The 17044-nt window shown below is 44.5% G+C and overlaps 1 protein-coding gene across 1 annotated transcript in view; it reads left to right on the top strand.

Moving 5' to 3' along the window:
• The first annotated feature begins 1704 nt into the window (after nt 1-1704).
• LOC137634095 (protein ecdysoneless homolog) overlaps nt 1705-17044 on the top strand; it is a 127135-nt gene continuing 111795 nt past the window's right edge. The window contains exon 1 of the mRNA XM_068366318.1: nt 1705-1831. The gene's annotated coding sequence lies outside the window, so the exon portion shown is untranslated. The remainder of the gene's footprint in view (nt 1832-17044) is intronic.

The raw sequence follows: 17044 nt of genomic DNA, 5'->3' as shown, positions 1-17044 counted from the left end.
TACTAAATTTGATAAGAAACTCAAATCTTTAAATTCATTGTGGGTGATATCATTCATTTTCCCATCAATAAAATGAGTTTACAGATTAGCTCATATGGATTTACTATTTATTCAAGTTTTATCCTAGCTAATTTGTGAGATTTTGATATGCGTTTATGACTTGGAACCTTGGTGCAGAATTAGTCATATTTCACCATTATTATAGTAGTTTTGTTTTGCATGTAATTATCTGTTTCCCTGGATGTTGATGGGGGAAATATTGTGGGTATGTGAAGCTGTATGTGTTTCGCTCACGTCTTTCAACTTTCAATTTACCTAAGTTATTGGCTGTTGATAGTTTTTGTTAATGGTAATTACATGCTCCAATTCCTTATCATTCATGACAAACCTCTTAAGATTTTATATGCTCACAAAAATCCAATAAAAGTGAGTGACTTATCTCACAACCCTGTCCTAGGTGTAGGTCCTAAGGAATTCGTGAATGCATTGACTGATCCAATCATTTCACTAACTCATTTTATGCTCCGATAAATAATCTTTTATACAAAACTACATTTTATACGTATCTTCTTTATGTTTCTATTTTATCTGTCCTCTCAAATTTCTCTTGCATTAGAAGTGATACTGATAGATGTAGGCCTAACTGTAGATAATTCAGAGTAGAATAATTGCAGCAATGATCAGCTCTGAATCAACTCTCAATTTCCCTAAAATCATTCTATCTCATCGATAGCTACAGGTCCATTAAAGTACCTTGATAAGTAAGTTGTGGAAGTTTATGTTTTTCAGACCGGTCTTAAGCCCTGTGAAAAGAAACATATGGATACAAACGCTTTATTGAAATAATGATTAATGACGTCATGTTTGCAGAATGAGTCATAATGAACCCTACATGCAATTGGAATAAGAGATGGAACGCAAAATGTTCTTAAAGGTTCTTATTGTATATTTCCTCTTGCTTTATTGATTTATTTCTACTATTTTTAATTTTACATTCTGCAAAACATACAAGTAAACTGCTTTAAATATATAGCACAAGTAAGCATACAATCAATACTCTACACAAGACACTGCTACATTTTGCTTTCATCTTATCTTATCTGCAACTCTTCGATATTGCCACTCCTATCAAATATGACCAAACACGCCCTTTTTATCTAAAAATCAGCCTTCTATCTATTTTATTTCTATATAAAAATTTATTCATCCACTAGCTCTTTTTGTTTACATCAGATTTTGCTTGCTAGGCCTTGTGAGTTTAACAAAGACCATTAATTCGTAGTAAATTTTAATTTAGGCAAACCTTTATCACATTATATGATAACGGTTTACCTCAACGATACTGTCAATTCTTACAGAGATTACGTAATGTATTTTATTAAAATACAATAGACTTTCTTTGTAATGCGATAAGTCGCCCGAATAAACGTTAGCAGTAAACGTTACCTTACGATTCTGGCAGGGTTGCCATTCGTACGATAATTATAGTACGTGTACGATTATTTTGGGTCCGGTACGATGTACGATACATACCTAAGGTATAAACAATGTAGTTGTGTGTGGGTTTAATTAAACAATTATACTAAAATCTTTTGAAATAAGGCAATCATGTAACACCATAATCAATATATTGAAACTGTGTACGATAATCTTGGTTGAAAAACGACAATTTTAAGGCTCATGTACGATAATTCAGTCGAAATAATCTGGCAACTCTGGATTCTGGGCTTTGTGTGTTTTGGTTAAAAAGTGGTATGGTAGTTAGCGCGCGATAGATACGGTTCTCTTTTATATATTTACTGGTGAAACGTTGTCCTTAGGGTTTGGTTTAGTAAGTATTTTGCTTCACATAAAACTAGCTTTTCCTTGTTTTAAAGTAGACTGGTTTTTCGGTAGTTTTTAATCGTGGACGAAATTATGCAGAGTAATTTAGGTCTAGACAAAGATCCGCTGTGTACTGCAACGTAGTTTTAGGGTCCAAACAAAGTACTTTCACTTAGGTAATTATCTAGTTTATTTTTCTTACCAATGTGACATTTACCTTAGGGAAAACCTAACCCTCATTAATTACATGTGTACAATAATCTAGGCCCATAGAATAATTATTCATGGTCTAGGCCTAGTTGCAAAGGCGGTGGTTTCATGTAAGGTGGGACAAAAATGTTTCATTGTATATTATTCCATGGTAATGTAACCTAGGAAATAAACTACTGTTTCTTATAGAAAAAATTACGCTCTCTTCGAAAATGACACTCGTTCCCGTTGCAAATGAATAGTTTCAGAAATAAATATACATCGAATAATTATTGTAGGTCTAGGCCTAGCTGCAAAGATAAGGCGGAGGCTTCATGTAAGGTGGAAAAATATAGCTTACCCTAGGCCTAGTTTAGCAAGGCACTAGGATGACAAACTAATTTAACACAAAATCATGCAACAGACTGTATTGATACTGTGGATTATATATATTTTACCATTAGTTTGTATTAATTTATATTCCTATTGGTTATTGTCTCTTCAACAAAGAGCTTAAGGTAAAATTATGGAAAACCCTTGGTACCCATTGGGTGTCCCCCATTATCGGGAGATATATTAGGGTATATCTCATTTATTATTTAATAGCCCTTAAAATAAAGGTAAATTTTTACATTAAAACAGAAGTTTTATAAATGTTATTTTCAAATAAACCGTAGTTTTCCTATAGAAAATAAAACTTTTTATTTAAAAATGTTGTTCTGCCCAAAACTATTATAAAACCGAGCTTAATGGGATCCCAATGGGAAATTGGGTACACTAGTAGTATTGTGTTTAAGTGAGAACAGACATAAGATACTAAGTAATTAGGGTATTATTGTTCTGTATTACAGGGTAATGTAACCTAGAAAATATGTGTTTTCCTGTAGTAAATAACGTGATTTAACCGGTTTTCACCTTCATTTCAACCGCAACAACAACAACCAGTTTGGTTACTTAAAGTTAGTTGAACCGGTTGTTCTGTTTGGTTTCGGTTGAAATGAAGGTCAAATTCGGGCAAATCATGTCATTTTCAACAGGAAAACATATATTTTCTGTTCGAAATGAGAATCTGTAATACAGTAAAACTATACCGTAATTAGTGTCAAGAATGATGTTTTAATATTCTCAAACATGTTCCAGATAATTTGTGGTGATAGTTTAGCCTATGTAGGCAACAGCTGTTTCATCTGTGTCTTCGCCAGGTTACAAGAATTTTAGTCCCTCTTAAAGAGAAGCATCAGATGCCATAGAAATTGAAAGTACATAATAACCTAACCTGATCTTACCTATCCTGTATTTTTGTATTTTTTTTTTTTTCTTATAAGCAAAACTCCAACCCTATTTGTAAAAGCAGAAAGCTAAATTAGCTTTTTCCTAAAAGAAGTGTGGAAATAAAGAAAAGAAACAGTAAAAATTAAAGTCAAATATGGTCAATAGAAGACATAGGGCCTCAGTGAATTAGCAGGTCAACTATGGAATGATACATGTCAAGTTGCTCTACGATAAAGCATTTTCCCCAAGGTTGTAGATTTCATTCTGTGTCAGATGCTTCACCCAACTTGGATCTTCACAACCTTTACTATGCAGCCACACAGAAGATGCCATGTTTTAGAGGATCAGGGCTAAAACTTCTTAAAAAAGGATACATCTTAAGCTAATCTCATCTTATTTAGTTGTGTTTACTACTTGATAAAGCTCTAATCTCTCTTGGGCTTATTCTTCACCCATGTAAGTCAACTTGAACTTACTCTTGACGTTAATTAAATGTGGAAATTTGGAACACAGTAATTATATAATTCATTGGCTGTAGGAGCATGTTCTGTCCTTTGAAAGTTCAGGTGGGTTTACAGCTTGGCATTATTTAACAGGTAGAAATTTTTACTGCCTGCTGGTACTTCGGTAAATCTTTACCCGTGTGCTGCCATTAGTAAACATTGAAACCTCTTATTCATCCATAATCCAATCAATATTGTTATTTCTGTATTCATCATATATCAAAGTTTGTTTGAATGGTACAGAGTTGAAAATATTTTGCTTCCTTTTTGGTATTTGTTCCGTAATAGGAATAAAAACCATCTCTATTTTTATGAATATTACTCTCTGAAAGGACGAGCCATTAGAATTTAGCGAGGGTTAACTACCCATCTGTTAGTTAGGGTGGTAGGGGGGTTTGCTAGATACACTCCTCACTCGCACACTTGTGACTGAGCCTCACTTTGCTTTTGGCTCGGATGGACTACGGTTGTCACCGCTCTTCATCCTCTCCAATTTGGACTACCATTAACTGTTTTTTGCTTTTTCTTTTAAGTGTGTGAGTGTGTGTGTGCTGTGTTTCTTGTACGGCCGTGCAGACTTGTATTGGATCAGAGGGCCGCACCTGCAGGTAGTTTATGTCTGCTCTGAAGACGGATCCTCACAGCCTTTGCCCCGTCTGCAGAGGACAGCGCTGCGATGTAGACAACAAATGTAATGAGTGTCGGGAGCAGTCTGCTTCCCAGTAGGAAATGTATGGGCATAGACGTAAGTCTAAGCGGGATTCTTCTCCTTTGAAGGTTGCTTCGAAGCAGAAAAAACCCTACTCGGACGGCTTCCTCTAGGGGGCCGACGAGTAGTAGCGTAGGCCATTTAACTTTGGGCCAACCTTGATCCTTGAGAGACGGTGCTGCCTCCCCTAGTCTGGTTGCCCCGGCTCACCCCCCGTGCGAGGCCGTGTCTTTTTCTCCCTTGTTACGGATGTGGCCGTCGTCGGGTTTGCCTGGTGCTCCTTCCAAGGAGGCGTTGCGGTTCTTGCCCTGGGTTGCGGATCTTCAGCTTGCTTCAGCGTCAGATGTTGACCCCTTGTCCGTTGTCAACGTTGTTGTTTCGGAGAGCTCGTCTGGTGCCGTGCCAGCTGCTCTTGCGACTGTCTTCTCCATCTTCCTCCACCAAGGTCTGCACTCCTTCCCCTGATGAACATCTTTCTTGGGTGGGGTGGGAGACCAAAGTCTGAGCCATCTCCCTCCGACGAGTGTTTCCCTTTCCAGTAAAGGGTCTCACATTGAGACTCCTCTTCGGAGGCCTGCTGACGGTCAGCTTGCTAATCCTACGCTCATACATCATCGTGTCGGCAGCAGAAGACCTCACCGTGTCCGTCCACTGCTTCGCCTTCAGGGTACTCCTGGTCCCACGGCCAAGAGACATATCTTCACCTCTTTGCCTCCTTAGTCTTCTTCTACGAAAGAAGCTGTCCAGCCTGACTTCTCTGGTTTCTGACCATTGCCTCCATCCCCGATCTCGTCTCAATGTTCTCCGTCGCACTAGGCTTTTGCTCAATGCTCACCTTCTTGACAGTCTCACCATCGACTGGCAGAGCGTGAATTGCCAACGTTTCCATCACCTCGTGAACTGCCTGGCCATCATGGACAACTGACTGCTCTTCAATGATTGACAATTCGTGTACTGCCTACACGTTCAGTTGCGCGTGAATCGCCTATGCGTTTGGCTTCTCGTCAAGCGCGTGCTACGTGAGAATCGCCGAGAACTCAAGAATGGCCTGTTCACCCAGCACCTCGGAAATCGCCTGCTGGTCAGCGATCACCAATCCGACAGCGTTTACCACAGTGATCACATGCATTGCATAGACCATCGCTGTCTCAGGAATCGCTCATCTGTCACTCAATTAGCCAGTGTTCGTCTGTAACTCAGAGCATTCATAAACCATCGCGTTGCTCTTCTTCAGAACGCCTTCGCCCAGTAGTGTGTGAATCACTTCAACGTGAATCATCATACATCCGTCAGTCTTCACGCCCAGCTATGCGTGATTCGCCTACTCGAGGATTGTCGACTCACCGACCAGTCTCTCGTGCAGAGTAATGATTGACCCCGTGTTATCGCGGTACCACTTGTCGACACGGAGACACTCTCTCTCATCAATCATCGAGTCAGCGGTCTTCACGTAAGCAATCGCCATCGCATCTTGAGCAGGATATTTCTTGAAGTTCTCCAATGCGTCGGCAGCCTTCATATCCTCTTGCAAGCGAGGATCACCTGCTGCAGCCACCAAAGGCAGTGGTAGTAGCCCCTAGGAAAGGTAAGGTGGTTAACGATCATTCGCCGTCGCCCCATTCCCCTCCCCGCAAATGCATAACAGTACAACAGCTGGAGAAGGAGGAAGGGGGCAAGTTTCAGGGTTTTAGAATTCTGAAATTTCCTGCACACAGAAGGAAATCAAAATCTACAGCTCCTAAGCCTTCAGCATCGGGAAAGGACCCTTCGGGCCATTTTCGGAGAGTGCTTCGATGAGCAAGCAGCCGTGGTTCAGCGCCTTGGACAGAGTTGTAACACAAGCCTTTGTCCCGATGCTTCCTTCACGACCAACGGAAACCCCCGGTACTTTCTTGGGATCTTCCTTTGTTTCAACCGATCCGGGACTACGGACCACGACTTCTTCCCCCCTCAAAAGGAAGAGGGGATCTTCTGATAAGCTTCCTTCATCAAGGATCAAACTGACTCCAATCAGGCCTCCAAGGGTAGAGGTTCCCTCTATGCATCATCCATTGTCACCTCTCCTCACCAATGCCTCATCTGTTACTATGCCTAGTAAGGTGTTTGAGGGGCTACCTCAAGAGAACAGTAGCAGCTCGGCCTAGAGTGCCCTTGTTCTTCGTCAGCACTGACAGAAATAAGAGGAGGATCACAAAGAACAATCTCCACATGGATTTGCTGGGTCATTGACCTCTCCTTGAATCCCGATCCTCCTCCAGCACGTCATCCCAGAGCTCATGATGTCGGGCGTAGCTACGTCCCTGGCCTTCAAAAAGAATTACTCTGTAACGCAGGTATTGCAAGCACGTGTGTGGAAATGCCGAACTATGTTCACCGCCCACAACCTGCAAGACGTGACGTGACACACAGGAACGTGGATACGTTTTCTAATGGTCCTGTGGTGGCTGCACAACAGATGGTTTAGTACCTCAAGCTCCTTATTGGACAAGTAGCAGAAGGTTAATGGCATTGGTTACCCGAGTTTTAATCTGAGTGAATGAAAAGGAATATCTGGCTCTTTTCCTTTCTTCAGCCTCCCCTCTCTTGGGAAAATCAGCATCCAGGGTCCTCTGCACAGCTGACCTCAAACCATTGCTCCCTTGTGTAACCTAGTATTGTTCCAATAATGTTGCGTCCCCATACCCTGGCAAGGTGGTATTGGAAATGTCTCGGTCTCTTCCGTTATTTCTCACAAGACTCTGAATAACTTTTACCATGACTGTCACATTGCTAATATATCATGACACATAGCTTGTGTAGCCCACAGACAATGCTAAGCAGGTTTAGCGAGGTGTTAGGTTCTCCTTATTTTTGCACGAAACCATGAACAATATGGAGTACCCTGGGTAAGACCAAAAAGCCAGATTGGCAGGGACATCCACCCTCGTAATGGGTGAGTCACCCCTATAAATAGCTTTAGTTTGTATTCCACTTACGGAACAAATGACAAATTCGGAGTTAATTTGCATTTTTCAATATCAAACTTACCCGATGATCATATAGCTGCATCCCTGCTGCCCGACAGAAAAAATCTACGGGCGGAATACGCCAGCGATCGCTATACAGGTGAGGGTGTACATCAACAGCGCCATCTGTCAAGTAGGTACTCAAGTACTCGATGTCAACATAGAACCAATTTTCCCTCTGTCGTGCCACAGGCAAGACCTACTAAATACGCCGTCCCTAACTGGATTTGTTTTCACAACAAATTGGTGAAGTACACTATTCCAGTTTTGAGCTTTCGCTATGCAGGGGTTTTATCTTCATTTCAAAACTTGAACTCGTTTTGGATAGATTTAATTATGGCCGACCCTTCCCTTAGACGGAAGTGTTGGTGACGAAGAGAGTATGGACTCTCATTCACTTTTAAATGGCCGACCCTTCCCTTAGACAGAAGTGTGTTTAGGTTTTTTGGTAATTTTGCTTAACAAGTTTTAGATCTATTTATTTTATATCTCTCCGCCTTTATAGGCCTCTTCGATTAACTTTCCAATTATTATAAACTTATAAAAATTAATTTTTATGTTTGTTTATATGCGACCTTTCCTAATAGTAGGCGGTCCTTACTTGGAACCGAAGTTAATTAACATTGAGCCCATCATTTCGTATTTACCTTTTAAGAATTTATACTTTTTTAATTTTAATGTTTTTGAAAGAATTTCTTTGATAGTCTCGTACTGTTTTCAAAGATGAACTAACGTTTAGTTTAGTCTCCGCTGTTGTTGACGTTCAGAACGTTCAACATGCGCTCTATCGTTACGATAGAGAGAGAGTATTTCACGGTTTCACGTTGCAGTAAGAGTAAACCGATTCTAGCGTTTCGTTCATTCTTTCTTAGCTTAAATGGTTTAAATTCTAATAAAGGAACTTTTTATTTGGGAAACCTTTCAGTTTTTTCCTTTAGCAAATAATATGTTTTAACGATATATAATTGGGCTCTTCTCTCAGGTTCTAAGTCGAGAGAGAAGAGAGAGAGAGATAGAGACGGAGGGAGAGAGAGGAGAATAAACGTTTCGTTCAAGCGGGTAACGTTGTTCTCGTTTTTTACTCTTCTCCCTAGTCGCTGTAGGGGAAGAAGGTAAAACGTTCCTAGAGTTTTATTCTTGTTCCCAGGCTTTATGCGGTGAGAGATTTTAAACGTAGTTTATTTGATCTAGTGTTTAGTCTCTTTTCCAGCCACTGAATTCTTTATCTTTAATTATGTTTTTCTGTTTTCGCAATTACTACCTTTTAATGAAGGATAGGATTGCGTGTTTCAGGTAGAAATCAGTTAAAGTTTCGATTTCAGTGAAATAGTGCAAACAGAAAATCAAAAGTGATAAAGTGATATGCGCAAAGTGTTACAGTGTTGCATTTGAGGGTTCGTCTGTTCGTGCCAGTTGTTCACCTAGTCCGGGACCTCTTACAAGCTCCCAAGCCCAGGGGAGAAGTAATGTCGAACGACTTATGGGTTCCACAGGCCTTGATCGACGAACAGACGTTTCCCTCGGTGGTTTCGGGTGTATCTACACACGTTGCCGACGTGATCGCCCCACCCACACAAAGACGAGAGAGCCCATTTATTCCTCGTCTGCGGAAGAGGTTTCTCGCAGAAACCATGGACCAAATCTTGCAGCTTTTTAGTGCAAGTCGGTCCCTTCCGCTCAAGTCCAACGGCCTAGGTGTAGCCACTGGGACAGTTCGGACTCTCTGCAGTCATCCTACGACTGCACACCTCCCAAGAGAGGCAAGGTGGTACCGCAACAGGCAGTAACTCCGTCTGTTGCCGCACCAGCTGTTTTAGACCCTCAGTCACAACGGACAGTAGCTCCGTTTGTTGCCGTCTTTTATAGACCCTAGTGGTCCATGCTGCAGACTATGCAATCTCAGCTTGCTTCCTTCATGCAGGAGTATCGTGCTGAGAAGGTTGACACTGCACCTGTTAACCTACAACCTGCCACGGTTGTGCGCTCAGCAGATACTGCGGCTGCCTGCTCCCACACTCCACCTGTGAGAGCTCCACCACCGATGCGCAGTCGACCCTGCCAGACGCATGTTCATGCTGCACCCTCCGTTGACATGCGTGAGCTACCGCATCAGCAGTGGGAAGGTGCTGTAAAGCTGCCGTGTTTTGATGCAATGCGGCATGCTCCGCAACCCACGGCAGTCCCTCCCACGCTCCAGCACTCCGCTTTTGTTGTTGCCAGCTCCCACACTCCGACTACGGAGAAGGTTGACGATGCACCCGTTGGCCTACAGCCTGCCACGGTTGTGCGCCCAGCATGGCTGCCTGCTCCCACACTCTTGTTGTGAGAGCTCCTCCACCCATGCGCAGTCGACCCTGCCAGACGCATGCTGACTCCCTCAGACACATGGAGCACTCCGTTGCCGTGCGTGAGCTACCACAAGCTGCCGTGTTTTGACACGGTGTGTCAGCCTCCGCAACCCACTGTGGTTACCGCCACTCGCCCGCAGCAGACTAGTCAGTCAGGAGTTGAGGCTTCCCCACACAGCTTTGGTTGTTGCCAGCTCACAGACTGTCAAGCAGTTACATGACTTTGCCTTCTGGTCTGCTACTATGCACCAGTGCTGTATGTCCTCACGCACCTGTTGTGGTTGACAGTTCAGTTTTTGACAGTTCACAGACTGTCAACCAGTTACATAACGTTGCCTTCTGGTCTGCTGCTTATGCACCAGTGATTCCCTCACTGAGATAACCTAGCTTTTCTCGGACATGGTTCCTGTAGATGAGAAAGTGCTGTTCTCCCTCCTTCTGATATTCCCTTGAGGACTCTGTCATTTGGAGAGGAGCCTTAAGCTGCTTAGCCTCCTATGGACTTTATTAAAGCATAACATGCTTCCAGGGATGGTAAATGGTTCCGCTTCAGTCGCTAATCCCGTCTGTTGCCACACCTGCTCCCATAGACCCTGATGGGCTTTGTTGCAAGACATGCAGTCCAAGCTTAGTCCTTGTTAGAGGATTTTTTACGGAGAAGAACCTTCTAGCCAACAACCTTCCTACCGGTTGGTTGTACGCCCTGTTGACGCTGAGGTATCCTACTCACGTCCGCCAGTTGAGATGGTTCCTCCACCGGTGCGACCCAGTGTGGGTTGCCAGTCGCACGTTGACGTTAAGCAACTCTCGGAGGTGGTTGTGGACGTTCAGTGTGTCACTAGGAAGACGTTCAACAACCAGCAGAGGTGACTTGTTGTGACGCAGTGCGGCAACCTCAGCAACCCGGTAGGGGGTTGTCTGCACAACCCAGACAGTCTAGACAGTTTCGGGTTGTCGCTGTACTTCCTCGCGTCCCCATGGTTGACAGTTCACAGACTGTGCAGCAGTACCATGATCTTGTGTCCGGCTCCGTCACGCATCCACCAGTGCGACCGGATTCAGCGAGTCAGACGTTGCCCACTCCGTTGCCGTTTCCTCATCAGTTTCGGATGAGGAACCCTCTGATGGGGACATGGCTGAACAAGACGATCATCCCCCAGCCATGCTATCCATCCAGAAGATGCTGAAGAAGGAACACGGCCCTGTCAGGCTGTGGATGAGTCTGGTTAGGACACTGTCATCCGTGGTTCAATTGGTGTCTCTTGGAAGACTACACCTCCGTCCTCTTCGGTATCATCTAGCTCTTCACTGGAAAAGGACAAGACGCTAGAAGCGGTCTCGATCCCGGTTTCCGGAAAGATAGTCTGGTCTGACTTGATGAAAGGACTTTATCAACCTTTGAAAGGGTCTTCCCCTGACTGTTCAGACTCCCAACCACGTTCTCTTCTCAGACGCATCGGACGTAGGCTGGGGTGCGTCCTTAGGCGGTAGGGAATGCTCGGGATTATGGAACTCGAGTCAAAGGACAATGCATTTCAACTGCAAGAAGCTTCTGGCAGTACGTCTGACCTGGCAAAGCTTCAGGTCTCTCCTTCAAGGCAAAGTGGTGGAGGTGAACACGGTCAACTCCGTTCTTTGATGTACATCTCCTAGCAAGGAGGGACCTACCCTCTGACATGGTACGAGTTCGCAAGTGACCTCCTCTCCTGTTCAACAGGTCTAGACTTTTCACTAGTAATGAGTTTCATCCAAGGCAACTTGAATGTCTTAGCAGATTGTCTCAGTAGGAAGGGACAATAATTCCAACACATTGGACCCTCCACAAGGATGTATGCAAGAGACTTTGGGTCACCTGGGGCCAGCCAACCATAGATCTCTTCGCAACCTCGATGTCCAAGAGGCTCTCAATACTTTGCTCACCTATCCCGGACCCAGCAGTAGTTCTTATAGATGCCTTTCTACTAAATTGGTCTCATCTAGATCTATATGCATTCCCTCCGTTCTAGATTGTCAACAAGGTACTGCAGAAGTTCGCCTCTCACGAAGGGACAAAGTTGACTCTAGTTGCTTCCCTCTGGCCCGCGAGAGAATAACTTACCGAGGTACTTCGATGGCTAGTAGACGTTCCCAGAACACTTCCCCTAAGGGTGGACCTGCTACGTCTGCCACGCGTAAAGAAGGTACTCCAAGGCCTCAACGCTCTTCGTCTGACTGCCTTCAGAATATCGAAAGACTCTCGAGAACTAGAGGTTTTTCGAAGGAGGCAACCAGAGCTATTGCTAGAGCAAGGAGAACATCCACCCTTAGAGTCTACCAATCGAAGTGGGAAATCTTCCGAAACTGGTGCAAGTCAGTATCCATATCCTCGACCAGTACCTCTGTAACTCAAATAGCTGACTTCCTCTTATATCTGAGGAAAGAGCGATCTCTTTCAGCTCCCACTATCAAGGGTTACAGAAGCATGTTGGCATCAGTCTTCCGTCACAGAGGCTTAGATCTTTCCAACAATAAAGATCTACAGGACCTCCTTAAGTCTTTTGAGACCACGAAGGAGCGTCGTTTGGTTACACCTGGTTGGAATTTAGACGTGGTTCTAAGATTCCTTATGTCAGACAGGTTCGAACCACTTCAATCAGCCTCCCTGAAAGATCTCACCTTTAAGACTCTTTTCCTGATATGCTTAACCACAGCTAAAAGAGTCAGTGAGATTCATGCCTTCAGCAAGAACATCGGATTCTCATCCGAAACGGCTACATGTTCTACATCTTGGTTTTCTAGCCAAACACGAGCTGCCTTCTCGGCCTTGACCAATATCGTTCGATATTCCAAACTTATCGTATGGTTGGAAATGAACTAGAAAGAGTATTATGTCCTGTAAGAGCTCTTAAGTTCTATTTTAAACCTTTACGAGGCCCGTCTGAAGCTTTATGGTGTTCAGTTAAGAATCCATCTTTGCCTATGTCAGAATTCTTTATCCTATTATTTTCAGACTGTTAATACGAGAAGCTCATTCCCTTCTGAATGAGGAAGACCAAGCTTTGCTGAAGGTAAGGACACACGAAGTTAGAGCTGTCACAACTTCCGTGGCCTTTAAACTAATAGATCTCTGCAAAATATATTCAACGCAACCTATTGGAAAAGCAAATCAGTGTTCGCGTCTTTTATCTTAAGAATGTCCAGTCTCTTTACGAGAACTGCTACACTCTGGGACCATTCGTAGCAACGAGTGCAGTAGTGGTAGGGCTCCACCACTACAATTCCCTAATTCCAGAACCTTTTTAATCTTTCTCTTGAAATATTTTTGGGTTGTCCGGAAGGCTAAGAAGCCTTTCGCATCCTACTTGATTTGGCGGGTGGTCAAAATCATTTCTTGAGAAGCGCCTAGATTAGAGGTTTTGATGAGGACCTTTAGTATGGGTTGCAACCCTTCATACTTCAGCTCCTAGGAGTCGCTCAGCATCCTATGAGGATCGCGAGGCTCAATAAGGAAGACGTACTTAAAAAGGCAGAGTAATTGTTCAAGTCGTCTTCCTTACCAGGTACTTATTTATTTTATGCTTGTTATTTTGAATAACTGCTAAAATGAAATACGGAATACTTAGCTCATAATGTCAACTTGTAATGCTGGTCTCTACCCACCCCCCTGGGTGTGAATCAGCTATATGATCATCGGGTAAGTTTGATATTGAAAAATGTTATTTTCCTTAGTAAAATAAATTTTTGAATATACTTACCCGATGATCATAAATTAAAGGACCCACCCTTCCTCCCCAATAGAGAACCAGTGGGACAGAGGAGAAAATTGGTTCTATGTTGACATCGAGTACTTGAGTACCTACTTGACAGATGGCGCTGTTGATGTACACCCCCACCTGTATAGCGATCGCTGGCGTATTCCGCCCGTAGATTTTTTCTGTCGGGCAGCAGGGATGCAGCTATATGATCATCGGGTAAGTATATTCAAAAATTTATTTTACTAAGGAAAAATGTTATTTTCATTAGTAAAATAAATTTTTGAATATACTTACCCGATAATCATGTAGCTGTCAACTCCGTTGCCCGACAGAATTCTACGGAAGGGATACGCCAGCGATCGCTATACAAGAGGGGGGTGTACTCACAAGTGCCACCTGTGGCCAGGTACTGCAGTACTTCTTGTTGACACCACCTCAATTTTTCCTCGGTCCACTGGTTCTATGGGGAGGAAGGGTGGGTCAATTAAATCATGATTATCGGGTAAGTATATTCAAAAATTTATTTTACTAATGAAAATAACATTTTTCAATATTAAACTTACCCGATAATCATGTAGCTGTCAACTCCGTTGCCCGACAGAATTCTATGGAGGGATACGCCAGCTATCACAATACTAGAAGGGGGTGTACTCATCAGCGCCACCTGTGGCCAGGTACTATAGTACTTCTTGTTGACACCTCCTCAATTTTTCCTCTGTCGTGCTTCCGGCAAGACGTTCTGGGATACGCCTATGATCTTGGAGTATTTTCACGGCTTTTGGTGAAGTATTTCTCTCAGATTTCGGCTGTCGCTTTACTGGAAAACTTCTATATTAGCTTAGATAGCTATTATTTAGTCCTGATTAACGGTTAACGATCTTTTGCTTGATTTGGAATCCCCACTTGGCTAACTCTTTTGATTCAAGATGTCTGACATTTCACAAGCCCCACCCCATAGACGATGTAGGTCTTGTAATAGGCGTATTCCGAAGGCCTCGGTAGATCCTCACACCGCTTGTTCTGACTGTAGGGAAAGGCCCTGTCAGTTAGAAGATCGATGTGAGGAATGCGCCGGACTTTCGGAACTTGATTTTGTCCGATTTCTTAAGTATTCAACCAAGTTAGAGAGAGAGAGAGTTAGGAGGAGTTCTTCTCGCTCTTCACTTTTTTCCTCACCTCATGATCCCCTACCTTTTCCTCCCCCTGTAGTGGCTACCCCCGAACCTACTATTTGCCCTCAACCTGATATGTCTGTTGTTTTGCGTGCCATTCAGGCTTTAGGTGACAAAGTAGAGTCAGTGGTTAGTGATCATAAGTCTCTTATGGCCGAAGTCAAGGAACTTAAGGTCAAGAGTGCAGTGGGTGGTATTAGTGCCAGTGCTGTGACAAGTGCTAGTGTCAGTGCAGTGCCAAGTGCTAGTGTCAGTGTCAGTGTGGTGCGTGAGGGTACTTCTGTGCGTGCCAGTCGTCCTCCCAGTCCGGGACCTCTTGCAAGCTCCCAAGCCCAGGGGAGAAGCAATGTCGAAGGGCAAAAGGGTTCGGCAGGCCTTGATCGGCGCACAGAAGTATCCTCGGTGGTTGCGGGCGTGTCTTCCAGAGACCGTCACTCCCACCTGCAGACGATTGAGCCCGTCTTTTACTCGTCTGCTGAAGAATTGTCAGGGAAGAAACGTTGGACTCAGGTCTCAAGACCACTGAAACGCAGAGTCCAGACCTCAAGAGCTCAACCTGGCTGCAGTCATTGGATCAGCTCTGACTCGCCGCAGTCATCAGTTGAATGCACTCCTCCTAAGAGGAGTAAGGTGCTGCCGCAACAGACCTCTGCTGTTAAGGCTTTACCTCAGCAGACCTTAGTGTCTGCCGACCCCAAGTTGACTCTACTGCAGTCCATGCAGTCACAACTTGCGGTCTTGATGCATGAGTGTCAGGCTGAGAAGGTTACACCTCCTCCTGCGATCGCTCCGCCTAACCGCAGTACTGCCTGCCAGGCGTACGATGTTGAGGCTCCTCAGGATACCTTACCACGCTCTGAGTTGACTGTTTCCAGTGGTGTGCAGCTCCCTCCGCCTTCCTTAAGGCAACCTCAGCAATGGGAACAGGAAGCTTATACCTTACTTCCTCCGCTTCCACTTGCAGTTCCACCAGTGAGGCAACACACTCTTGAGGTACAACAACCTCTCCCATCCATGAGTCAGACTCCTCAGCTCTCGCTGCAGCGAGCTCAACCCTCCTCAAGGCAAGCACCTCAACACCTTAGCCTTGCGCCTCAGGAACCTCAACTCGCGAGACAATTACTGCGTTCTGCGCAGCCACTACCTCATCTCTCACAGCTCACACCTCAGGAACCTCAACTCGTTCCTCAGGAACCTGCTACTGCGCATCCACCAACCACACAGCAAGCGCAACTCTTGAGTTCAGACACTCATGCCAGGAGTCAGCCGCCTCCAGCCATGTGCCTACCTTCTGCTACTTCTTTTGATCAGCCTTTGCAGCCTGAGCCTCAGGTGCTCCCTCAACAGAGTCTTGAGGAAGAAACCACAAGTATTGTTGTTCCAGCTCGTGCTGATTCTGCTGTTCAGCATACCTTACCTATCTCTTTGCTACACTCTGGTGATGAGGTTTCTGATGATGAGGCTGCACACCTGGATCCCTCATCAGACGTGGATGAATCCAAGTCTTCTCCGCCTCCTATTGACTTTCGTAAGGTCTTGGCTCTTTTTAGAGAGGTATACCCAGACCACTTTGTCTCTGCTATCCCCCGCTCTCCGCCATCTGAGTTTTCGCTGGGCATGCAGCCAGCTAAGTCTACTTATACTAAGCTCGTCTTAGCAAGGTCCTCTAAGAGAGCGTTAAGGATTTTAGGGGAGTGGTTGCAGTCTAAGCAACAACTTGGAAAGACTTCGTTTATGTTTCCTCCGACTAAGCTCACTTCTAAAGCGGGCGTTTGGTATGCCACAGGAGAGGAACCAGGCTTGGGAGTACCTGCCTCTGCCCAGGCTGACTTCTCAAGTCTGGTAGACTCTCCTCGTAGAACAGCAATGAGGCGCTCTAAGGTTTGCTGGACCTTCTCAGACCTTGATCACTTCCTGAAGGGTGTTTTTAGAGCATTTGAGATGTTCAACTTCCTAGACTGGTGCCTGGGGGCCCTCAGCAAGAAGACCTCCCCTGCGGACAAGGATTCTGCCATGTTCTTAATGTCCTGCATGGATAAGGCCATTAGGGATGGATCTGGCGAGCTTGCATCGATGTTTGTGTCAGGGGTTCTTAAGAAAAGGGAGCAGCTTTGTACCTTCCTTTCCTCCAGCATCACACCTTGTCAAAGGTCTCAACTCCTTTTCGCTCCGCTCTCGAAGTTCCTTTTTCCCGAAGAGCTTGTTAAGGACTTGTCTGCTGCCCTGATACAAAAGGACACCCATGATCTTGTGGCCTCATCGGCTCGTAAGACTAAGGTTGCTACCTC

This window comes from Palaemon carinicauda, chromosome 44 (genome assembly GCF_036898095.1).
Source record: "Palaemon carinicauda isolate YSFRI2023 chromosome 44, ASM3689809v2, whole genome shotgun sequence".
Classification (NCBI taxonomy): Eukaryota; Metazoa; Arthropoda; class Malacostraca; order Decapoda; family Palaemonidae; genus Palaemon; species Palaemon carinicauda.
This window is presented reverse-complemented; position numbering and strand designations above follow the sequence as displayed.